General features: G+C 49.7%; 1 protein-coding gene across 3 annotated transcripts in view; it reads left to right on the forward strand.

Annotated features, from left to right (window-relative positions):
* The window catches only part of ZNF469 (zinc finger protein 469), a 191,727-nt gene that overhangs the window by 95,262 nt on the left and 70,368 nt on the right, over positions 1-26,097 (forward strand). For all 3 annotated transcript variants that reach the window (XM_021408829.1, XM_021408827.1, XM_021408828.1), the window contains exon 3: positions 22,172-22,266. The gene's annotated coding sequence lies outside the window, so the exon portion shown is untranslated. The remainder of the gene's footprint in view (positions 1-22,171; positions 22,267-26,097) is intronic.

Below are 26,097 nucleotides of genomic sequence, written 5' to 3' on the forward strand. Positions count from 1 at the left end.
CTGGCTTGGTACATCTCCGTGATGCAAAAAAAGCTGGAGGCTGGTAGATTATAATAGGGGAGTATCACTTCAGGCTCCTAGTTTTTATACTCTTCCCATGGCTCTTAGCAACCGTTGGAAGCAAATCCAGGCTTGGATGGGCCTGTGGTCCCAGGATGGCCATTCTTGTGCTCAGTCCATGGAACTTGCATCACCCTTCTGCTCATCTGTGGTGCCACAGGAGAGCAATTCAAATCATCTCTCTTAGAAGGGAGCAGAAACCTTTGATGCTGAAAAATAAATTTCCCCATTCCCCTCTCTTCTCATGGTTGCCTGACTGCCTTTGAGGGGGCTGAGCTTGCAGCTCTCTGCATGGCTCTGGCTTGGGTAGGGCTGGATGGAGCGTTGGAAGACTTGGCCAGCTGTTTTCCCTGGGAATTCTGCCTGAGCCATTTGTGAGTAAGGATGTAGGCATTTGTCCACAGGATGGCTGTAACCAACCAAGCAAACATCTTTTAAAAATTAAAGGAAAATTCAGATGTGACAAGCAGAGAGAGAACATTCTTGCTTTCTTCTTCTTCTTCTTCTGATGTAGGAAGAGTGGAAGTACTTATTTTAGTTCCTTGGTGGTTTTTTTTTTCTTCTTCATAGCAGAAATACTACTGTTGGTTGTTTTTTTTTTTTTTTTTTGTTGGAAAACTAGTAAACTCTGGGAAGGGGGAACAGCATTCCTCAGCTCCCAGGTGAGGGGCAGGAGACATTTTGGATTTTCCTCTTGAAGACTTTGCTCCCAGATATGCTTTAAAGGGTGAAGTTGAATGGGCATTAAGAGAGCTATAAAGCTCCTATTGAGCATTGCCCTCTGGTTTTGTGATCTCTGCATCAAGCTGACCCAGACCACCTTCATCCCCAGGGTTTGAGGTCAAACTGAACCAAAGTAGAATGAGAAAATGTAGAGGTGTGACCAAGCACTGATGTTCCCCAAAGGCACTAAGAAGAGGCACGAGTGGTTTGCAAGGGTGATCTTCTAGCCAAGCTCAGAGCCAGGAACTAATGGACTCTGAGAATAGCATCCTTTTAAAAATGAGCCTGAGAATGAAATCTTTAGGTACAGCTGCATTCCGGATGTACTACAGCGATAAAAGTGCATTTTTTAGCTGAGCTCGGAAGCTGCCAACTGACATGGTGCCAGTTCTAGATGCCTGCCATTAACCTTAAAACAGTCTCACATTGTTGGATTAATGAGTCACCCTTGTATCAACACAGAGACAAGCCAAGCATATTATTTCTTCTGAGGGAAATTACTGGAAGAGACAATTCCTTCTTTTTTACATTCACCTCCAGGTTTGGCACCCAGTAGCCAGCTGTGACTACTCCGCAGAAGCTGTGGGGTTGTGTGAGGGAAAGGGAACGGACCCAAACCTGGGCTGGGGATGGAGCTGTGTTCCTAAAATATCCTCTGATGTCACGGCCCCTGGGTGTGGAGCACGATTGGTTTTTGGAATCGGAAGAGGACAGGCTAGGACTTCTGCTGGGAACAAAATAAACAGAGAGGAGAAGTCGTCCATTGATTGGGTCTCCCGAGGAATTAGCCAGGAATTTGTTTCATGTCTCTGCATATTTTTCTCCTTACCTCTAAGAAGGTTGACTTAGGAATTTTAAGCCTCTGATTGCTTACCAAAAACCAACCCTTTTTCTTTTTTCTTTTCAAGAAGCACAGGGTTGAACCAGACTGAGGGCGGGAGTCCTAACAGACGGTTGCCTATTGGAAACTCTGGGCAGCTTTACAGTCTGAGGACAGGTCTGAAAACAATAAATAATGGTGCTAGTCAGGCGCTGGTGGTGGTGACAGCCTTCATCCTTGGGGATTGCATAGGAAAACATTGCACATGGCCTGATTCACCCTTATGCTGGGGTATAAGGCTGCTGGTGCTGAGAGCAATGCCTCCTTCTTGCCCAAGGAGGCATCTGCAGGATGTCTTCTTGGTGGGTGAAGGATGGCAGCAATGGGGGAGTGGAGATGTCTGTCTGCAGCTCATTCCTGCAGGAACAGGTGTCCCTCTGTCCTGGGTTGCTACAGGGGAACACGCCTTCACTCCCCAGCACAGGCCAGATCCCTCAGCTGTATGCTGAGCACAAATGTCTCTAATATTCGTTTGGAAAAAGTGTGTGTTTCTCTGTGCTTTCAATAATAACCTCAAAGAGCCTTCCCTCATGCATTCACCTTCGAAATGTGCTCTTGTTGGGAACACACGCTTCCCACCCATGTTTCTGCTGTGAAGCAGCAGCAGTGCTTTGCCCCTGAAACAAACCCAAATGGGAACCCATTCCCACGTGTTCCAGAGGTGCCCGTGAAGGTTTCATAGAATCATTCAGATTGGAGAAGACCTCTAAGATCCCCACACCCAACCCCAACCCATCCCACCATGCCCACTGACCGTGTACCTCAGTGCCACATCTCCATGGTTCTGGGACACCTCCAGGGGAGGGGACTTCCCCACCTCCCTGGGCAACCTGTGCCAACGCTCTTTGGGGGAACAAGTTTTTCCTAACATCCAACCTGTGTTTCAGCATTGTGCCACGTGTAGTCAGGACTGCTGCTTCCTTCCCCCTTATTTTGGAAATGAAGATCACAGCACCTCCCTTGCAAACACTATAGTGAGGTGTGTGCAGCTGGGATGGGGGTTACGTGCAACCACATGAAGCACATTGCTGCTGCAGGTCCAGGGGTGCCCTGCAGTGCTCACTGGGCTTTGGAGCACGCAGCATCTCAGCTCCAACTCCTGCATGCAGGCGTCCACGTATCAAAACCCACTGGCCCTTCTGGAAAGCACCATCCTCCGTGCCAGCGGGGCTGGTGACTCATTTCTCAGCCCAGGGTGGCCCCACCGAAGCGGGGTGAGGAGATGTTGGCTGGGAGCCATCGGCTTTGGCAGCATCCCTGCCCAAGGAGCATCTGTCCTGTGGGTTAGGAGAATGTCCTCTTTGGGAACAGGAGCTGAGCGCTTTAACACAAGCCTCCTGTCTGGGAAATGTACAAAGGGGAGGATGTTTCTGGGAAGCTGTCAGTGAGCTGGTTTGCCCAGCATGGAGGCTGCTGGGGTCCGAGCAAGGAGCTGCCTCCCCAAGGGAAAGCAATGCCAGGGCAGGGAGCTGCGCCGTACGGTGGATATGTTAATGTTAGCAAGTTTCGTAACAAATCATATTTTCTCTTGACTTTTCAGTTTCTGGAAATGTAGACACAATAAACAAATGTAGAAGGGATGAGCTTAAGCTGAAATATGAGGATGTAGCAGAGAGGAAAGTACAAAGCAAACAAGGAAGCAATTAAGTGCACAATGAAGGGAATTAACCAATATGCAATCCATTACGTATTTATTTATACTCAGAGGCATAACTAATAATAAACATAGGATTTTCTCAAAGAAAACAGTCTCTGTTCCTTATTTTAAACAACCTTATGGAGCTGTGATGGTTATAGATGGAGAAATTCCTTCTATCACATTACCCATTTCCTGGTTCTTCCCTGCAGCCCAGATTTTATGGCTTTTGTCTGGGTTTGCAGGGCGCCTGGGAAGCCTCTGGTGCAGCTCCTGCAGCATCTCAGAGCAGAGCGGTTCTTTCCTTCAAAGCATTTTCTTTGTGCAGTGTGTAGCAGGATGGAGTCCTACTCCGCGCTGGAGCTTCTGGGTACTGCCGAAACATAAATATTAAGCAAGCATCCTTGTAATCCTTGGCTCAGAAACAAGCCAGCATGGGGATGGACCTGGCTTTCACCAAAGCTCCTTGATTGGGTTTGAGTTGAACAAGCAGCGGCTCACAGAGTGCATTGGATCCCTTGGGTTTGGCTGTCCCGAAGCATGGTGGAAGGACAGATTTCAGGGAGCTGCAGTGTGAGCCCTTCTTGTGGGTGCTCTTGGCGCAAGCCAGAGCCCCTCAGTGCCAGCAGGGTGTGCACGCAGGGCATCTGCCCCACTATAAAGCTCTGTGCGCGTGTGGTGCTGTCCTGAAACCCTCCCAGCCTTCATTTCACCACCTCCAGGCTCACATGAAATTGGTGCGAGGCAGTTTTCCCATTCCTTGTTGCTGTATTGGCTGTTTGTGAGCTGTGACAGTGAGCACTGCCCAGTGTGACGCTCGCTGCAGAGCAGTGCCATGGGCACTGGGTTGGTGTTCCTGCAAGAAGTCCCGTATCTGTGCATCCTCACAATGCAGCCAGAGGCAAGCACTGCTGGCCCTGCACAGGGTGCTAACGCAGTGCAGAACTTCCTCCTTTATGGGTGGGTCTGGATATTATTATACAAAGCAAAATCAATTGCGATCTCTAATCTTGGTTTATTTATGGATCTGGCGTTAGCTGTTAAAAACCCTAATTCAGCTGCGATTTGAGTTCCCCTTTGTCATGGAGGAGCGTTGGCACTGCTCTGTCTCTTTTTGGATGATCCTCTCCTAGCCCTGGTGCTCTCGGCTGCTCTGATGCACACAGGTGTGTATGGCCTCGAGTCCTACGCCTGGTGGGTAGAGTGGGATGACAGATGCTTTGCAAGGCTGTTCCATACCCTTCAGCATCACCCGCGGTCCTTGGGGGCTGTGCATCATTTGACATTTACGTTGCTTATGGGAATACTTAATTTGTGTAATGCTTGGGAGATGAAAAAAAAAAGTTAGGGAAGTGCTCACTAGCGTTAGATGCTGTTATTAATTGTTTATTACTTAAACCGCTGGTGTTTTGTCTCCTTTCGAAGTCAGAGGATGGGATTTCCAGCTGTGCGTACAGAGATCTCGCAAGGAACAGTTAATGCAACATTGTGGCTGGTATCATAAACATTCAATATTCTCAGCAACATATGGGGAGAGTATGGTGGAGCTTCTGGCCTCATTTGCCAATTAGTAAAGCTGCTGAGTAGATGTTTCTTGAATGTTTGTGTTCTTTCTTCTCTGAGTTTAGACAAAGTATGGGAAGCATCATGGTCCAGTGGCTTTTGAGCCATTATAGGGAAATGGAAATGAGGGGGGATAAAAAGATCAAGTGTGTAGAGTGCTACTTGTTCTAACATCTTCTCAAGTGTGTAGAGTGCTACTTGTTCTAACATCTTCAGCCTTTCTATGATGAGCAGCTGCTGTTGCCACGCATGAATATCCTGGCACTTTGGCCTTTCTTATTTAATTACCTTCACAACCCTCCTCTGAGGCTGGGAGATGCTACTGCATTATGGAGAGAGAGCAGAGACACAGCAAATTAAAAATAAGGTGTTGCTCAAGCAAGTTGGTGACAGAGGAGGGTCCAAGTGCCAGGTCACCTGCTGTCCTCTCTGGACCACTTGAGCCACTGGTGGACTCCTCTTTGGGTTCCTCTTGGTTCTGTGGACTCCTGCTAGAGTTCTTCTTGGCTCTTGGATACCTGGCACCCATCTCACCTCTTAGAATCGTAGAATGGTTGTGTTGGAAGGGACCTCAAAGGTCACCTGGTTCCAACCCCCTTATGCTTGCATGAAGGTCTTGGTGCATGGCTCCTTGGGTCAGTGCCACCCCTCCTGGCCTTCCTTGCTTGCTCCGAGCAGGTGTGGTGCTTCCTAGAGATGCACCAGAAGCTGTGCTTTGATCTGGACATCCCTGAACTCAAGAGAAACCAAAACCTTGGCTCCGCATAACCCCGAGCTTTGGGAAAGTGCAGATTTGGAGCTGAATGTTGTGGTTTGGACCTATTTTGAATGCTTACCTTCCGAGCCACTGAAAACAAAACCAGAATCTGACTTGCAAAGCAGCGGAGAGGTTGAATTCATTTTCCGGGTCTCTTCTTTCCTCTGTGTAAAGCCACACAAGTTTTCATGTGGTCAGTGCAAGTTATGTCTGTAGCAAAGACAGCAGAGACTCCTGCCTCTAAATTATGCATTCCCAAAGGATGTTAGGATGTTTGTGTTGCAAATATTGAATTGATAATGTGAGCCTATAGCCAAGATTTTAGTCCATAACAGTGCATAGCTTACCCCATGTGCACTTTTACCCCTGCTGTAGAGCACCAGAGAGAGCGTAGTCGAAGAGCCATGGGTTTGGTAACTTCTGGAAATCAGAGTGGTGGAGCTCAGTCATCGACATAATAGAAAAGATGCCCACGCAGCAAAGCCTGCTACCACGAATGCTGCAAAAGACAAATGTGCTGATAGCCTCAACAGCAAGACAGCAACCCAGCCTGTGTTTCTTATGGGATTTCTCCAGGAAGAGGGCTTGGAGAGGAAATGTGCACTGGCAGTGGGGAGCCGGAGATCTCATTCAAGGTCTCATTTGGAGGAGCTTTTCTCTTGGCCCAGTGGAAGGGGCTGGGCCACCGAGGAGCCCTCACAGCAGGGTGGGTGATGGCACTGCAGAGATGCCCCTAGGTAAGCCTCAGGGCTGCCAGTGGGGCTGCCCCATGGTTGTCCCTTAGTGGTGTTGGAGGAGAGGCATGCCTACAATTTTCACCTTTGGTTCTCGCCTGTCAGCAGCTCTCTGCGTTGCTCTCCCCTGCTATCAGTTATTGTCCACCTGATCTAAAGCAGACTGTTACACATGCAGCTTGTCCTCTTGGGCATATGAGGTAAACGTATCGCTCATTCATTTTTGTGGCAATCATATTTTTTTCTGTTCTTTTTTTAACATAATTGTTTTTGATTGTCATTTTTCGACAGTTTCTTGGCTGGAGCGTGCTGCAGCTGCCCTCATTAGGGGCTGTGCCAAACACAATCTTTTTGATATTGCATATTACTTGGTGGCTGCTGCCCCAGATGGCATGTGTAGTAGCAATTGAATCTAATTACATCTGTGTAATGCTTTTTAAATTGAAAGCCCGATAGGAAAGGGATGCTGAGCTCCTTACATTTAAGTGACCGAACTGGACTTTCTCCTAAGACTGAATGAATCAGAGATCAGAAGGAAGGGGCTGTCCTGAAAACAGAGTAATAATTTTTATGTCATATTTCTCCATGTGTAATGTCCATGTCCCTGTGCGATGCATAGGTGAGCAGCAGCACGGCGCCCATTGTACAGGTCAGGAAAGGCCAGGCAGGGAGCCATGAGCTCCCCCTCCAAGATCACCAAACAAACCAGCAGCCAACCACTCTGACCTATTCAGATAAACGTGGTTTTATGCTTTCTTCTACACTACTGCACTGTTGTATAGTCTCGTTTGGGCCATTAACGAGAGGGAGAACCTTTTGTGTTAACAAACACAAAGTGAAGGAAACACAGCTACAAAGCCACTGGTTGTGCTGAGAAGCTTTGGTGAGGTGTGTTGGCTCTGGGTGATGGGGAAGCCTACATGCATCACTTGGTTTTATTTCCTTGCTGTCCAAAATGTGCCTTTAGTGAGATTTTTCAGGTGTGTGACATTGTCTGCAGAGCAGGAGTCATTGTTAGGCTGTGCTGCTGAATATCTTCAAGCAGTTCTCCACTGGTTGACCTCCAGCTATTGCACAGCCACCGTTAGCCGATGCTGTCAACAAATCCATGCCATGCAGGAGTGGGTTGCACTGGAGAGCTTCCACCATGGGCCACCATGAGTGGGAAACAAGGGAAGAGAGGCACCTTGCACTTTTGGAGTGTTCAATGGGAGCACTCTTAGAGTCATTGAAACCACTTCTTCATTGGACATGCTCCTAAATATTCTTCAAGAATCTAATGCTTGAAAGCAAAGCGAGCTGTTTTTAGCAGTCCAAGATGCATTTGTAACATTTTTTTAATTAGCTGAAAGTTTTAAGGGAAATGATTTCCAGTCAACGGGGCATTTCTGTGTGTACAATTTCATGAGGTTGTCAACAAATAGTAGCGCTTCTCCTGGTACTGCCATTGCATCGGGGATTTCCTGTCCCAAAGGTTTCAGACGCAATTCAGTCAAAGCTCTGAACTTCTGACGCTTTGTCTGAAGTGTTTAATGTGAGCAGTTTCTGAAGCCCCACCGCAATTGTTCTCCCATTAACAACGAAGCCCAGCATGGTTTCTGGAACCACCAGTGTTCAAGATGTGGAATCATCCCTGGTCTGACAGTGCTGGATGTGAGCAACGATGAGAGGAGAGTGCCCAGGATGAATTGGGTTTGGTCCCACCATGAGTGATGCCAGGGATGCTCTCTTGGGACCATTGGGCAGCAGAACTGAAGCAAAAGCAGTCTGTGGTTCAGGGAGGAGAATGAAGACTAGAGAGTTGCCTCCCTTTCCACCCACAGTGATCCAACACATGGTATCATCACCCAACATCCATATGCAGCAGCAAGAATGCGCTCCCCCAAATGTAGGGGCAGAATTTTGTCCTTTCCTGCTATGCAACACCAGGAAGGAGTTGTCCAGCCCTAGCTGAAGATTCCTGCCTACTAAAAGCTTGGTAGAGATGTCTATGGCCACCAAGGGGACTGCAAGCCAGGGAATGAGTATGAAGATGTTTCTCATTAGCAGCTGACCTTATTTTGCTGAGCGCTTAGTGTGTCAAGGAGAAAAATGCCTTGTCTGAGGATCTTTGGGATCACTGATCTCCAGCACGGGGGAAGACCCACAAGTATGTCCCGGGGGCAGCAAGATGGGTGCTATGGGGTGGTCGCTGCCCAGTTAATTGGTCATTGGTGTAAGCAGGAGGGTGGGAGCTCTGCTTTGAGAAATGAGGAGAGCACACAGCCATCAGCTCCCTTCCTGGTGCTGCTCTCCAGGACAAACTCAAGTTTATAAATCTCCTACTCAGCAGGGAGCATTTGTGCTATAAACTAATTAGGCAAGTGGTCAAATACCACCAATACCTTTACCCTCATTAGAGACCGATAATGATCCCGAGTAGGTGCTGAAATGCCTCATTAACAAAGAGCAAGGCCTCCTCTCTGGGATGTGGGCTACAAAAACAAGCCAGCAGCCCAAGGATGCAGGAAGACCTGACACTAATTTAGTGCTCTGCTAATGATTTAAATGTCAGTTATCTTGTCTGACACAATGTGGGAGCTCTGGGCTTATGGGCCACATAAACCTAGACATGGAAATGACAGAGTATGTTTGTATTTGCCACAGAAATGAGGAATTTGACTGTTTTGTGTGATACAGAGCTGCTTTCCTTCTGCTTCCCTGCATCTGCTTTGAGAAATGAGGAGAGTGGAGCAGCGGCATAGCTCCCGTCCCAGTGCTGCTCTCCAGGACAAACTCAAGCTCATAAATCTCACCTCCATTTTCCAAATCCACTTCCCATCACTGTTTTAGTTATGTGCCCTTCTCCTGGTGGTCTCATTGTGCTATCTACAGATGCCCTATGAAGATGTGTCTGCATGTAAGTGAACTGGGAGCTATCTCCCAGTCAAATACCCTTTTCCATGTTGCTAAAGCAGAGCTGAAACTGGTAACTTTTTCCACACTGTGCAACCCTGGTGTTACAAGGTCATAGTAGCTGGGAAATCAGGAGCACCAGCTCAGGATCTGCATCTCCTGCACTGTTTGTCCTCATTCTGCATGTGTCGTTCCCTGCTATGATGAGCATCTACTCCTATCTTGTATGATCTCGGTAGTATGTGCACTGCCATCCAAGGACTGCTAGGCTGCGTCATTTTCTTCTAGATGTTTTTCTGCCCGATTTCAGCATGACCTCTGAAAAATTTTATTAGGTACTAAAGTGAATTGGAGGTTATGCCACGATAGAATGTGTTTCTTACGTCAAATTAGAGGCTTGTGTTTGTCATAGGCCATGAAGATGTTGCAATTAGCCTGGAGTTTGCATTACTATTAGCACACGGCCAAGATGAATAACAGAGATAACACACAGCAGTGCCAAGCCAGAGAAAGGGAGACGTAGCATGAAAAAATTCTTGGAGCGATGAATTTTCTGAAATGATTACCAAGAGTGGCAAAGAGAATTACTTAAGCCAAGCAGAAATTCCTGATTCAGAAATTAGGCTAAGACGGGCCCCCTAGGCCAAGTCTTCTGCACAGACATGTCCTGCTGATTGCACTCTCGGTTTCTCCAGCAGAGCAGAAAGCTCTCTCAGCATTCCTTGGATGCCATTCAGGGAGGGATGTGCGAAAGGGTCATCATTTCGTGCAGAACCAGAGAGATTCTGGCTTTGCTCAGTCGTGTGTCACTGGGAGCATCGCAGAGCAAATGGCAGAACCCTTACAAAAGTGGTGCTGAGGTGCAGGGTGTTCGGCTGCAGCCACTTCCAGATGTGTGATGAGGAATGATTTATCTCCCCGCTGTCCCTCCTCCTGGAGTCCTTTACATGCTGCTCTCCAGCTCTGAGGTTCACCCCAGCGGCCCGTTAACGCTTCCACGCAGATGTGTTTGGGTGCTGATGGGACCCCCATTCATTTGCTCTAAAAGCAAACACTTGCTCACAGCTGGCTGAAAACTCAAGGGAGACATTTTGTAAAGTAATAAGAACGGTCAGTGAAGAAATCCCATGTGGGTTTTGTCAACTTCGCTGCTTAATGAACCAACTCATTCAGCCTGTAGCGTTGAAATAATCCGTTAGAGCATGGTCCCATTAAGTCAAGGGAAAGCTTTTACTGCAGAATTTTTGTTAATGAACCAAGATATTGTTGTCAGAGGGAGAAATGGGGCTTTCTCTGACCTGGCTTTAGGTGCAGGTGAATTCATTTCGATTTCTCCCCCTGTATTTCAGGCTGACACCTCATCATCACTAGAGTCTGAACCGTTTCTTTGTCTTTTGTTATTAACCAGGGGACAATGGAGAGGTTTGTAGAAGAGAAATCCCCGGAGTTCTCTTTATTACAAAGACAACACCTCCTCCAGCTCAGGAAGTCCCCGAGCTGCAGTTTCTTTGAGGCTGGGATAATATTATTCTGGGGGAAAAAAAAAATAAAATCGGTGCATGTTTATTGTATCCTTAAACCCTTCCCTTGGCATCTGCCTTCATCCCTTTGCAGTGACAGAACACTGAGCTAGATGGACCTTGGAAAGCCATTATTGCAGTCTTAATCAGGTCGTTCCAGTGGGCTTTCATCAGTATTAATGAACTGAGGTTTGTTTGTTGTCTTTGCCATCCTCCTTTTCAACTCTCCCTTCTTCCAAAGCCTCTTTGCTTTTTGGGTTTGTCTCCCACCCCCTGAGGAAGCCCAGAGCTCAGGTTTGAGTGCTTTCCTCTTGGCACCTTGCTACAGGGCAGTGTGAGCACCTTCAGGGAGAGCTGCAGAGGGAGGGTTTGCTACCTGCATGTCCTTTAGCACTGACACTCTTCTTCCATGTCCAAGAAAGGGTGCTTCCATTACTAACAATAATTTATGCATGGAAAGAACTCTGACTTGTACCCCACTGGTCTGAATGGCAACGCTGAGCTCTGAGCAGAGGCAACATGCAGATGGTGTATGTGCTTGGGTTCTTTGCAAATCCAGGAGCTCTGGGCCCACTGAGGACGCTCAGCAGGCACGCACTATTGCCTCAAAAGATAAGCAGGGCCCTTTGTTGAAACCCTTCCCTTGTCGAATGCAAACGCAAAATCCCATTCTCTTAGGTAGGATCAGGATTCCCAAGCCCTAAAATCCTGTGCTCAGCTGCTGGGAGCAGCCAGGAGGTGAGCAGAGCTGAAGCAGACGAGCTGCAGGTGAAGCCGCAGAGCCGCTCGGAGGCAGACAGCCTTCCCCTCCCTATCAAAGCCATCTGGCTCACGGTTGCCAAAGCAGTGCCAAGCCCCAGTGACCTTTCAGACTCATCACTGCGCTTAGAAGATTTACAGCGGAAAAAAGCTACTTCTTGCGAGGAAACTCTTGCTCCTTCCTCCCAGGAGAGCACCGAGCCGCGGTGACTCATGCGTTCATCATCCTGGCTTCCCGTCACCGTCCGACAGTGGCTACAATGTGCAGGCTCGGGGAGAATCCGTGCCGCTCGCCTCGAGTTAGGGTGATGTCAGCTCCTGCTCTGGCTTCTCCCGGCTTCCCAGACTCAAAGTTCAAAGCCTCATCGCTCCGTCACCCAGCAGGCCAGCCCTGGCTCGAGCCTCTCCTGAAGTGATGACATTTTAAAAGGGCTTTGGAATGACGAAGGTCCCAGAGTCCTGGAGGAAATGGAGGTGAAGCTCGCTGACGGCAGCGGTTCCAGGAGAGTGGTCTGCCTGCTTCCAGGCAGCGCTGCAATCCGCGCAGCTGAGGGTTTTTGTTCTGCAGGCTGCCAGGATGTTCTCTGCAAGGTGCCCTGCGGGGTAACACCCGGAGAAGAAATTCTCTCCTTCTGGGATAAGTGGAAAACTGAGAGCACTGAAGTCAGGAGAGAGACTGCTTCTTCCCCAGGAAAAGAGGAGCAGCAAAATGAACTGAAGAGATGGGCCCGAGCTCTGAAGCAGCACTGGGTTTGGATTTCAAACACCTTCAAGATCCATAAGTAAATCTGAACGTGAGCCCCATAACAAGTTCAAGGCCTCACAAAGCCAGAGGGGTGGGTTTGGATGCTGAAGCTTCCTGCCTCCTCCATCAGGCTTGGAAGTTCTCTGATCCAGGGCTGTGCTGAGCCTGTCTCCCATTATAGGGCCATGAATGAACGGGTCTGCATGGGTCTTCAAACGGATAGAGAAACTCAATGGGGCCTTGTGTTGGGGAGCATGACAGCATCACCACGGCATCTGATCTGAGGTTGTGTGAGTGTCAGTGGGGCTTTTTGCATCCTCCTCTTTCAACATTACTGTCCATTCCTCAGATTCCAGACCACAAGGATTTTTCCCTGGGGTCAGGTAGATGCAGCCACGTTCCCCGTATGCCAAGTATACGCAATGCACTTTTTGGAAAAGGTCTCCACCATCTGTAGAGCTCCCAAGGGAGTTTGTTATCCATCCTGCAGCAAAACAGCCTCAGACCCCAAACCTTGATGCAAGTTTAACCGTGATGTTCACTGGGGTAAGAACTGTCCTTTCATGGACAGCCTGCATCTGAGGAGTGCATGAAAGCTGAAGTCAGCCTTAATGAAAGCTGGCTGTGCTGTTGGATCGCTTTTGGCCCTTCCCTCCACCCCCTGAACGTCTCAGTGCACAAGTCCAGAATGCTCCCAGCACCCTCCAGGTGGTCCTTCCAAGGAGAAGGCAGTTCTCCATCCCTCATCCCTCACCAGTGCTTGCTGCCAGCCAGCAAGCACTGTGGAACTAGGAAAGTTCTCCAGAACATGCCTGAGATCTTCTTATAGAGCAGAGCATCTTTTCATGCTGATTTAACCCTTCCATGGAGGTCAACGTGCTCTGTAGCAGGCCTGCATGTGCAGGAGGCAGACACACAGCAGCAGCTACCTAGAAAGGAGGAAAGGAAAATGGAGACTGTGAAATGTTTGAAATGTTTTTCCCATGGGGTACAGGCAGTGCCAGGCAGAGCTGGACCTGACTGGTCTGAGCCCCTTTGTTCCAGCCGCTTTCGGGGGGTTTCTATGTAGGTCTTCCAGTTTGGGATGGGCTGTGAGTGACTCAGCTATTTATCTCTCTGCTTCCTTGGGCACAGGGACTGCCAGGCAGGAGTGCAGATGCTGACTGCAGGTGGGAACAGCCCAAATCCCCTTTGCCCATTATCAGGCTCTAAGTGGTGGGAGCGCAAAGGCAAGCAAAACTTTCCAAAGTGGATGTGTGATGCCGTGCAAGTTTCATGGGCTATTGTTCCTCTGGGCAAATGGATTGGAACATCCCCACTGCAGATCTTCAGGGAGGGTTTGGCCAGGGACAATGCTTGGCTGTCTGCAGGAGGGGCCGGTGAGCTCCAGCTCCATCCTGCAGGAGTTTGGGGCCTTTGGGGCAGCAAGCTGTGCCACCAGAGCACATGGGAACAGAGCGAGGCTTTTCTTTCCCATCAAATCTCTCCTTGATTTATTATGTGCCTGCTCAGCAAGGAGGAATGCCAGCACTGCGAGGATTGCGTTATCTGGGCTGTGCTGTTAATGAGGCCATCGTGTTGATTAAGCCTCCGCCTGGAACTTTATCTTGGAGAGTTCTCTCTCTCCCCGTGCAGTGACTGACACTTCTCCCTGAACAGGCACTGGAGAAAGTCCTCAACGCTCGTTTCTGCAATTAAAACAAATAGCAGGAGGGATGGAGCTGGGCTGGTGGCAGATGTGTGCGGGAGATTGCACAACTCCTCCTCACTGAGGACGGAGCTGCCCGATTAAAACCAGCTACAGATGAAGAGAGGGGTGGATGCATGACAGTGTTCATTAAGGCTAATAAATAATTAGGTGTGAAATGCCTACGTGCGCCTCAAGTCAAGGGACGCGGAGGAGCCAGGAGAAAGAATGGAGTGGAAGAAGGCTTAAGACAAGCGAAATCTGCAGGCTGTGCTTTCGGCATGGAGCTGGCAGCACTGGCATAAGGGAAACAGGTGACCTGGGAAATGGTTCCACTTCCCTTCCTTCCCCTCCAGCTTTTTCCCCAGCGGCGATGTTCTGCCAATTCCGCCCTGCACAGCTCTGAGTAAAAGTGACACATCTGGCAGTTCTACCCAGGAACTCCAGCCCAAATCTCTTTCCTTTGCTAACAACTCAAGGTTTTGTCATATTCTGGGCCACCCGTGAACCCTGGAGGAGGCAGAAATGGCAGCGAATCCGCCTGCTGAGCCGTGCCAGCGGGACGTGGCAGGCACGAGGTGGTCACGAGCTGCAGCTTGTGCTGGTCCCCTGCCACCAGCTGTAGGGCTCAGGCTGTGCTGGACCCTCGCTGGCCATCATCATCTGCATTACGTGCAAGGTCATGGGGTGGAGGGTGTCTCTGTGATGGCACCCAAATCTGGGCAGGGTGTAGGTTGTCGTGGGTTTACAGCACAATTTATGGAGCTGGGCGCTACCAGCATGGCACGCGGCATTCCTGCAGCTGGTATAATACATCGGGCACGCCTTGCCTTGGTGCTGTGGTTTGGGTTGTGGGTTTTTTTGTTCTTTTTTTCTTCGTTTTATTTGGTTTTCTCCTTCTGAACAATCTCTAAATGGAGAAGCCCTGGTGCCAGAGCCCTGCTGCGGGCTCTGTGGGCACAGGCTGGGTGTGCAGCAGTGGCTTCACAGTCCCTGGGAGGGTCCTGCTCCACATCCTTATCTCTAAATTGGAAAGAAAGATACAGATTTGGTTTCAGATTGGATATCAGGAAAAAATTCTCCTCTGAAAGAGCGGTCAGGCACTGGCACAGGCTGCCCAGGGAGCTGGGGACGTCCCCATCCCTGGAAGAGCTCAAGAACCGTGGAGATGTGGCACTTGGGGACGTGGTTAGTGGGCATAGTGAGACAGGTTGGGCTTGGGGATCACAGAGGTCTTCTCCAACCTGAATGATTCTATGATTAAGCTGCACTTGGGACACTATGGTGAGGTGGATGGAGGTGCAACATGCAGGAGCATCACTGCAAATGCCACCACATCTATCTGGGAATGCATCTCCCTTCAATTCCTACCAGCATGGCAAGAGCAGCCAAGTTTTCTTCTCCTTTTCTGCAAGAAGCAACAAGTGTGGGGTGATCCCCAAAGGTCCAGAGCAGAGTAAGCCTTCTAGACATAGTCCCTGCATGTCAACCTCTGGATCCCAGCTGTGACCATCCTTGGCTGCCCTGGAGAAGAATTTGGTGTGACTCACTTCGTGCTACCAGTTTTGGCAACAGCTGTGGTACACAAGCTGCCCAGAAATGTCTCTCTTATTCACACGGATGCGTGGGCATGTGCACAGAACCAAAACCAGCATGCTGGTCCCAGCGGGTGGTTTGCTGGAGTCTTCTAAGCCATCTGCATTGGATTCCAAGTGTTTCTACCTGGGTGTCCGGTGGCAGGGTGCCCGCTGGGGTGGGTGGTGGGTCCAGCTTCAGGGGGTGAGGCTGGGAAGGGAGCAGGTCTGCTGTGCAGGTTTTGTGCTCCTCTCCCTGGAAGTAGCCCACGTGGAACGGAGGCTGAGAGTCCCAGGGCAAAAGGGACACGCTGTAAGCAAGGGTTTGCTGGTCACCAGCACCGTGAAATGTAGGGATGCCAGCAGGGGAAGCAAACCTTCACCTCATGCACATGAGGCACAGCGCAGAGAGCTGCAAAGCAGTCGGCATTCAGGCTGCTGCCCCTGGAATCAGCAGGAGCAGATGCCTTCAGCGTCCACGAAGGGATGCTGCTGCTTCATGTGCTTCCTCCACCTGAGCCTCCAACAGCTGCAAATGGGAAAGAGGTTCAGGTGCTGGCAGCATGTCCTGGGCTTGCAGACACACAGCTGACATCTGCAGGCAGCTCTCAGATCCTCCTAAATATAAATACCCCCTTCCAAATAGAACTAAACCCTGGAATGCCTCCTCATGTGAAGCATTCCCAATTCCCAAACTATTTGCCTTGTGTGAGCTCATCAGTGGACAACTCCATGGGTCAAAGGAGCTTTACGTTTAATTGTTTTTCAGTTGTACGTTTGGGCATTTTTTTTTTTTCCCCCTAAAACCTATGAAGCCCCAGGGCAGCTTGTGCATTAGGAACTGCTGAACGAGATAAGTGCTTAAGGCGGTTCCTTAGGGGAGACTGTTTTTAAATGGAGAGAGCAGTGTGTTGATTTGGTCGTGTGCCAGCCAGGAAATACCAAAAGCTGAAGATGGACCCGTTACAAACAGCCTAACCAGCCTCAGATGTCCCTTCAATATTGGAAAATGCAAGGTAATAGAGAGCACATGGGTCCTGTAAATAATGAGATTATTAACAAATACGCAGAAATAAAGCCATTTGGCTGCCTCAGTGAGACACTGAAGCCACTGATTCCAGCTGAAATCTCTTAATTGCCCCCTCTTGCCCTGTAAGGGCTGACTTTCCTGCAGCCGGTCGGAGCTGGGTTTTGCATCTCGTAGGTGCTTCATCCCACGCTTTCCTCCTGTGGAAGGGCTGAGGAGAGGCTGGGGCAGAACGGAGATGCTGATGCTCTGGGATGCAGGAGGAGGAGGGCTGCCAAGAGAGCAGGGCAAAGGTGGGAGCTGCTTCTGCCCCTGCTCACCCTCCTGACCCCATCCTGCTGCTGTTGCAACCCCACGGCGTGAGCCGAAAAACCTGGGGAGGAAGGAAGTGAGTCAGAGTCGGAGGGACCCACGGGAAAGCTTGCAGCCCTCGGAGCAGGGAGTGGGATTGCAGCCCCTCCTTTGGCATCGCTGCAAACGAGGCTGCCGGAGCGCAGGTGCTGGAGTGGGCTGCAAAGCAATGGAGTCACCGAGAGATGGAGAAGGAGCCCTGCTCTGGGCATCCAGCCTTGCAGATGCTGGCCCAGGCTTTAATCCGTGCATCTGGGCTTCCTTTCCTGGGGTGTGACAAGGGGCATGCAGGTGGCAGTGCAGCATGTACGCATGCACGCAGCTTTCCCTTCCTGAGAGGATGGGGAAAGGGCCCTTAGCACTTTGCACAGAGCACAAGCAGCAGCTTGCTGCTGGGGAAGGAAGGTGCAGACGTGGCATTTTGGAGATGTCAGGGATGAAGGAGGCCATCTGGACCTGTGGCATGGTGCTGAGAGCAGAGGGTGCTATTAACTAGGTGCTAGAGGGCAATCCTCCTGCACGTTGGTATGTCCATCCCCAGCACTGCAGGCAGTACTGCATTGCGTGGAGGGGAGCAGCACACGGTTCAGCCTCCATCCCCAGACTTCTCCTGGTGCTTCAGCATCACTGTTTGCCCTCGAGAGCATTTGAGCTGGGAAGTTTTAAGCCATTTTTAGCTGCCTGGCTGCAAAAGGGTAGAGAGGGAGGAGGGAGGGACAAATGCCATGCGGTTAGTATTACATCCCCGACACAATAGGAACTTTTATTAGCAATTTTCCATTGTGTTGCAAATGGCAAAGATCATTGTTATATTTGCATGTTGCAGACTGTCCGGGAGAATTAGCTTCCCTCTGTGATTGGGTAATAGTTTTCACATCGCATTAGCTTCAGCGCTGGGACAGAGATACAAAAACTGCAGCTTGAAGAGCACCAATTCTCCACCCATGGAGCCATCCATTCTGACCTGGTAGATCAGGCTCGTTAAGAAATGATTGTAAGAGCGTGATCTCCATGGGATAGAGAAGGGGGAGGTGGCAGGTGGCAGTGTCTTTGCTCCAGGACTATCGATTGTGCTTTTCAGGCCAATATAAATGCATGCATTCCTGGCTAGAAAACTGACGAGGACATTTCTTTGCTCTGGGATAAGTCAAGACTTGACTAGATTTAAACTTGGCTCCGAAGAGGACGTGCAGCTATTGACGGCCTGAAAGAAATTAGGCCAAGAAAACAAAACAGAAACAACTGGGAATCGTTGCAGCGCTCCGTCTGCAGCTTTGCTTCCAGGGCGCAGGACCCGGGCGCTTTGACGTGGGGCCATTGCCCCGTTTTATTTTTCCTTTCTTTTAAGATTTTGCACTGTGCTTTCCGCGGGGGCGTTGAGCTCTGTGCTGCGGTCTGGAAGAGCGGTGATGTGTGTCTGTCCTGCTGTGGGACCTGGAGCACAGTCACCGAGCTGGCTGATGGCATGCTCAGAGAGCTCTGCTCTCCTCGTCTCACCCTGTAGTGCCAGCTATGGCTTCAGTGCAGTGCTAAGTGGCAAAAAAAAAAAAAAAAATGGCAGAACTTTCCGTTGCACCAGCTCTCCAATCCCTGTGCAACATCACTAAGATAGAAATCCCCAGCTCCAGCATTCTGCTGAAGGTGGGAAGCTATGGCTGCTGTAGATAATCTGCTCCAAAGCATCTCAGCTTATTTTACCCACAAGAAAACAGCAAATTTATTTGTGCTTGCTAGAAACCAACAGGCTCTTCCAGTTGACCTGAGAAACATCATTGAGCTGAGAGTGGTCTGTTTTCTCTTCTTCCTTCCTATTCTTTGAGACCACTCTTGAGTCATTCTAGGTTTCCAAACACTGGAGATGAGCGTCCATATGCTGCAGGCAGGTTTCCATCCCAAGGCTGAACGTTGCACCAGGCCTTGGTGAAGGTGCTCCAGCTATAGAGTGAGCTTCAAGGGGTTTAATGTGATGTGAGACCAAGTTCAATGTGGATAAATACCATATTTTCACTGTGCTCTGCTTTTTATTCCCAAACTACATCTCTGATGCATAAACCCAAGGGAAAAACCATATGTGTACTGTACAGCATCAAGGTCAGAGTGATGTTAGGGCTGCAGAGCATCTCTTTGTCCATTCTGCTCACAGAAAAGCCCTTCATATTTGTTACCATCTGGAGAGCAAATGTGCCCGCGTCCGGGAACGTAGCTTTGACCTTTGCTCATTTTGTTTAAGAATGAACATAAGGCAAATGTGTAACATTTGCACCAGGGATCTCCTGTCAGCACCGCAGAAAGGTCGGAGAGCTGGCTTGGCCGCGGCGTGTGTTTATGGTACGTGTATATAAGTGCAAATATTTAAGTTTGTTCTTTGGCTGAAGCTGAGGAAGACAGGCCCTCTCTTTGCAGCAAGGGTGTTCCTAATGTTATCACTTCAGAGCTGTGATTACTGGTGTTCATGAGAGCAGCGAGCCCTGCTGTATGCCGAGAGCTTGGCGCAACGCGCTCCTTCGTGGTGCTGGCACATTTGTCACCAGTGCCCTTGGGTTCATGGCCACCATCCATCAGCCTCATCTCCTGCAGACCATGGGGCATTGCTGCTTGCTCCGGGGGTTGTTAGCAGTTACGGGTCACATTGTTCAGCAATCACTATTTGGGCCAGCGGGTGTTGGAGCATGTCCAAAAGACCCCTGTCTCCAGGTCTTCCTGCTTCTTTGCAATTAGAAAGCCCTGAAAAGCAGACTTGGAGCTCTGTTCTGGAGGGGAAGGAAGGGTCAGTCTTGCAGTTATCAAGCGACCTGAGAGGTTGCCAGCAAAGCTGGCTGGAGATGTCCCTGTTCATTGCAGGGGAGTTGGACTAGATGACCTTTTAGGGCCCCTTCCAACTTAAACCATTCTATGATTCTGTGAAAATGCATGGGGCCAGCAGACCCAAGAGCCCTAACTCAAAATGAAGAGGGTTCATTGGTCAAATGCTTAGTGAAGATTGGAGCTGCTGGTGCTGGGCACGTGCCCTGTGTTCTCTGGGTTGTTGCAGGCTTGGGGGGAGCCCTGGCTCCATGCAGCATCCCTCAGCACCCGCACAAGATGCTGCTGCTCTTCCTAGCATTTCAGTGGGTTTGGCCAAGAATAAATCAGAAAATAAGCCCCCACTGCTCAGATCTGAGCCAGTGAACTTGTGCAAATTGATTGAATAGCACAATTCATGTGTTTCCTAAATAAGTGGGTGGTGTATCTTCCTTCTGCTCTGCACCCAATGGACTGATGCTGGCACAGGCAAGAGCAGAACCAAGCCCTTGCACTGCATGCTGGAGCTGGAGCAGTGGTTTTGCTTTTGTGGGCTCGGTTTCCTTTGCCCATTTCCTTGCACTGACTGCAACTCCAGAAAGGCGTTGGGGGTGGTTGCATTTGTGCACAGAAAATTGGGCTTGGATGGTAGAAACCAAACAAGCATCTCCCCCCACACCCCAATAAATTAAAAGACATTTCTCTTTACTTGTTTTGCAACCTGACTTTATTGAAAAAATGGCAGATTCTGCCCATTCTTGCATGCTCCTTTATTATCTTGCTCTGTGTGTGGCTCCTGTCCCGAGCAGCAGGCTCCAGGTAACCCAGGTTGGGCGGCATGTCCCCAGGACGCCGCAGCTCTGTCTTCTCCTGTCATCAATAAAACCATTGAGGGATTCTTTCATAAACAAACAACAAGCGTTTTCAGCAGACAGCGGGATGGAAAATGACTCATAGGAAAGCAGGGTATAAAGTACACTCTACTATTAGGTATTACATGTGTCAAGTTTCTGCTTCTGGTCCAAGAATGCTGTGGTTTTTCTCTAAGGATTATGCCATTGTGGAATAATGTCATTGTGGAGTACTTGGTCAAGATGAGCTGATCGAGTCTGGTGGTTGCATACAAATACATATCTCTGTATTTTTCAGCGTTTGGAAAATCTGTGACAAGCAGTTTTCAGGAGACTACGGTCAAATTATTGCCATCACTGTTTCCAGCCCTGCCAAATACAAAGAAAATTGCTGGAGTCATGCTTTCTCTCTCCCTCTCCTCCTTCCCTTTGCTTTGTATTATAGAATCGTAGAATCATTCAGGTTGGACGAGACCTTGGAAATCCCCATGCCCAACCCCATCCCACCCCACCGTGCCCACTGACCGTGTCCCTCAGTGCCACATCTCTACGGCCCTGGGTCACCCCCAGGGATGGTAACTCCCCCACCTCCCTGTGCAGCCTGTGCCGGTGCATCACTGCTTTTTGCAACAACAATTAGAGGAAATTGTTCCTAATATGCAGCTTGACCTTGGTGCAACATGAGGCCACCCCCTCTCATCCTGTCACTGTTATGTGGCAGCAGAGGGAGACCCCCACCTCCTTTGGGGGGGAGCAATGAGCTCTGCCCTGAGCCTCCTCTGCTTCAGACTGAGCCATCCTGTTCCCTCGGTTGCTCCCCATGAGATGTGCGCTCCCTTCAGCCACGTCGCATCACGGCGGTGGCATATGCCATTCCTCCAGTGCAATTATTCCTCATGGGCCCATTGACCTGGAACGAAACCCTCTGAGACTGGAGGCAGGAAGGAGCAGACAGGGGAAAACCTGCTCGCCGTTCCCGTGGATGTTTTTGGGGGATTAAGAGGCGAGCGATGGCTCTCCAGGGTCGTCTCAAGTGCGAGGAATTACCTGGAGGGGCTGCTGGAGTCCGTTTTTGGATGAGTGGAGATTTTTCCCTATTTGCAGTGACAGGGAGCGTGGGCAGCGGGCTGGAAGCATCCCCGAGCCGTCAGGAGGTGCAGATCCCTGAGATGCAGGCTGCGCTCCTTGCAGCTCGGGGATGAGTGAGCTGGGGGCTCGTCCCATTTGCAGGCTGAGGACAGGGACACACTGCACACAGGAGGTGCTTGGTGACTGCACCACGTGGATTTGGCTCTGGGGAGGAACGGGGGAAAAGCAGAAAGCATGGGTTTGCCGTTATTGGGCACTGCAATGACCCTAAGCCCATAACACACCATTCCCCCAGCTGTAGGGCTGTGTGGTTTGATGGGAAGCGCTCTCCATCCCCATACCATCAGGGTGCAAGCACCGCTGTCACAAAGGATATTTTCTTTGCCTTTCAGCTTTTTAAATAAATTTCTCAGGCAGTTTCCAGCAGTTACCTGTTTTATTGCCAACATCCCTGGATAAAGTGATGGGGAGGAATCAGAGGAGCACAATGTAGGCCTTTGTTTGCTAACAGAAAAATCTCTTTTCTTTCCTTTCTGTAGGTGTCTGGTGCCTGAGGAGGGGCCGCAGTGGGGCAGGCAGCGCAGCTTAAACTCAAACCCATCATAGAGCGGAGCAGGGACCTCATCCAGCAAAGGTAAGGAAACAGCTCTCAGTGCTCCTGAGCTGGTGACAGGGACATGTCCCTGCTGTGCTCTCATGGCAAGACTTGGCAGAGACCACCCCATCCCTTCCTATTTCAAGCTGGGCTTCCTGGACAGGCCTGCTCTGCACTGAGCGTTGCCTATGGGTTGGGAAACGCCCTTGTATTGGTTTGGCACATTTGGAGCATGCTTATTTGGAAGGTTCCACTGCAATGAGTCCCTGATGTGGGGTCAAAGTAAGGATGAGAAAATGGCTGATTAGATGCTATGAGGTTTTATATTTGTGTGTATCTGTATGTCCACGTGTGCATATATGCATGTGTGGGTGGTTTTGTATTCTCTAAATGTGCATACTTTAAAGGCCTAGAAATAGGGTATCTGTAGCTCTTAGCTGCTTGAAAATGGAGGTTGTGTCCCCATTGTATCTGCTCATCTAAAATTCTAGTAGGAATCACACAAACGAAATGTCTTTTTTAAAAGGGAGGGATGAGATATGCACTTCCTTGGCAAACCTGTATTCTCCAACGTATTCTGTAGTGTGCTGGTTGGACAGCTTGAAGCTGCTGAAGCTGAGGGGTTGAGCCCTTCCTTAAGAGCTGAGGACTTTGTGTTGCAAAAGAAAATGATGGTTTGTGGTATTCAGCTTCATCAACCAGCTTAGCTCAGCAAGGGACTGATTGGGAAAGAGAATGGGACAAGGGATGCTGCAACTTCTGCAGGTCTCACAAGAGCAAGGCTGTGTGCAGGTAGCTTGCTTACGTTGTCCTTTGTTGATCAATTTAGGTTATAGCCTCTCTCCTGCAGAAAAAAACACCAAACCATCATGAGAATGGTAAACGGAGTATAAAGAAATCTGTAAAACAGAAATGCGTTTCACCTTCCAGCTTACTGGACTTGGAAATAATGTGGAAAAAGATGTTGTTCGTTACTCCTGCTGAGTGATCCTCTGGCAGCACCATTAATCAGAGCTAATTGTTTGGGGAGTGGGAACTTGTAGACGCGGGGCTTGATTCCTGCGTTGCATAAATGCCTGTATCGGTTTCTTCTAAAGGAGTTTGTGATGCATCCAGTGCTGGGTCCATGCTGACCCTGGGAGAGCGAGAAGGCCCAGCAGGGGTTTGATGGATGAAGAGCTTGGGCTGATCATAGAACCATAGAATGGTTTGGGTTGGAAGGGACCCCTAAAGGCCATCTGATCCCACACCCTGCAACGAACAGGGACACCCACAGCTCCACCAGGCGCTCAGAGCCCCTCCGGCCTGACCCTGGGTGTCTGCAGAGATGGGGCATCCACCACCTCTGGGCAATGCAGTGCTTCTCCACCCGTAAACCTGCCCTTCTGGTTGCCCAGTTTTCAATGACAGAGGTATATCTGTAGTGCAACTGTAACAGAAAAGGCTGGCTCCAATGCCTGGTTGAGCAAGCACCTTGTGGAAATCAATGAAACTCCATATCCAGGGGGTGGAAAATGGATGTGCTGAGCACAGAGCATCCTGCCCCATCATGCCTGCTGCAAGAGCTTGTCAGGGAAATGCTCACAAACGGTTTCCAGGGTGCAAGGAAAATACTTTATAAATATATATACATATATATATATCCCTTTGTCTCAGTACTTCAGATCACTTTTTGCCTCTCAATTCCCCACATTCATTTTTTCTCCCTCAGAGCCGCTCGCTAAATATATTCCCCATCTCAACACTTTGACTTCTGCTGTTTGTTTAATGACCTCCGCTCACTTCACTGTGATTAAGTTCATCTGTGCCTGGGTGTTTTGGTTAGCATTAAATTCCCTTTATTTTGGGAAGTTCATTTCCACGCCGCGCTCTCTCCCAGTTGCCTTCCTGTAAGCGAGGAGGGTGGATTTCCATCCATGTCTCCCCTCCTCCAAACTCCTCTGTTGCAATTTTTCCTTTCTGGCTTGCGAGCGGCTTTCCAGTTCTCGGAGTGTGAAAACCCACCCTGGAACAGCACGCTAGCTCCAGAAAACCCAAAAGCTTTCTGCTGCCGAGCTGGAAGCTGACCCCATGGTGCTCAAGCTCTTTGCACCCCATCTGCATGTTCTGCACCGTGCTAGCCTCAAAATCCCCTATTTTCCCCCTCTTCTCGGGTATAGTGGTGGTGGGTCTTTGTACACATGCATTTCCTCATGGGGAACGCCGACCTCTTGGCTGCCATTCGCATGTCTCAGCAAAGCGGTGACTCAGAGGGCTGCGAGTTGTTGTGCTCTGGGCTCGTGCATGGGGGTTTTGCAGCACGGTGTCCAGTTGGGGCCCCGCTGCAGCCGGCGAGGGAGAGCGGGGCTGCGCAACAGCAACCGGAACGCTCCACCTGGAGGTGAAAGCAAATTACAACGCGGCCAAGCTGGTGTTTTTTGGGCCAGATCTGGACCAAAAGAAACGGAGGGCGGATACTGAACCTGAGAGCGGGGCTGCGTTCAGGGAAAGCATCGTGGAATCACAGGATATCCCGGGTTAGAAGGGACCCGTAAGGATCATCGAGTCCAACTTGGACTCAGAGCCATAACTGAGCAGGGAAGCGTTGTGGTAGCACGCAGAGCTGTGCTGTGCTCAGATTTGGGGGCCATAAGCACGGATTTGAGTTTTCTGCCCATGCATCCGGGCGTGCATTTGCTTTCCTAGCTGCAAAGCTTCTGCCTCCTCAACAAAACCCGTTTTTCCCTGTTGAAACACGCATCCCAACCACCCTACTGACCTATGAGTACTCCCACTCAACCTGCTCACCACCAGCTCGCTGTTCGCAGCAACAGCATTTTTCAGCTATGAGCAATTTACCGAAATGAAGTCACTCGGGCTAATTAGAAGTGTAATTCAGAGAGCCTCAGGACCTGGGGATAACAGCTCATTGCGAGGGGCTGGTCTGACCCATCGGGCATTCCCATTGCTCCTGCAAACCCTCTGGTGTCTCTGGGGCCATTTTCCACCTAAATATCGCTCCAAGGGAAATTAGTGCTGAATACATGTGGAAAATAACCAAAAAACATAGTCATCTATCTTGCAAGAATTACAGGAAATTAGAGCAAGTGAATTACACTAAACAAAATTACCCTGCCTCAGAGCACATGTGGTCTGAGAAGAACTTGAAAACCATTCGAGAAGGCTTTGCTCGCTTGCTTTTCTTTTTTTTTTTTTCTTGCGAAGCTAATAGATCTTATAATTTTGCACAGCCCTATTGGAAATAGGAAAGAACCTGCCTCGTCCAATTAAGAATTAGAAGTAGAGCAGCACCAGGGAGAAAGATTTCTGTTTAAATGACCGACTTTGTTCTCAAGCTCCATGAAATCCTGCTGGACTGGGAATTCTCTCAGCATTTGCTGGTAACAGAAGATGCTGGGAGCTCGTTGCCAAGCCTTCGCCTTCCTCCCCCCCCAAGATGCTCTTGCTGCAAGCACCTCTTTGCTATTCCCGGCAACCCACCAGCCCTGGTGCACCAGAAACATCTTTAATTTTTTTTTTTTGGCCCACATCACCTTGTGCTGTGGGTTTGTGTGGAGGGAAGGGGCCTGGCTCTCCTTTGGTCCCAGCCAAACCCGCACTGGGGTGGCTCCAGCAGAATCTGCAGATCCAAAACGCGAACAAAAGCCCAGCACCAGGTCAGCATTCAGCATTCAGCATATTTGAGTATTTACTGCTGTCTCAGGAAGCAGGAAATTCCTACCACTATGTGGGGAGCGCAAAGTTCAGTCGGACAAACAGCGGTGCTGCCCTAATTTGGGATGGGCAGGGAGCAGACACCGGGAGATGAAACGCTTTTATGTGTGCTCTGTGCATCCCGGGAGGAGGACAGCACAGTTCCCAGCGTGTCAT

This window comes from Numida meleagris, chromosome 10 (assembly GCF_002078875.1).
Source record: "Numida meleagris isolate 19003 breed g44 Domestic line chromosome 10, NumMel1.0, whole genome shotgun sequence".
NCBI lineage: Eukaryota > Metazoa > Chordata > Aves > Galliformes > Numididae > Numida > Numida meleagris.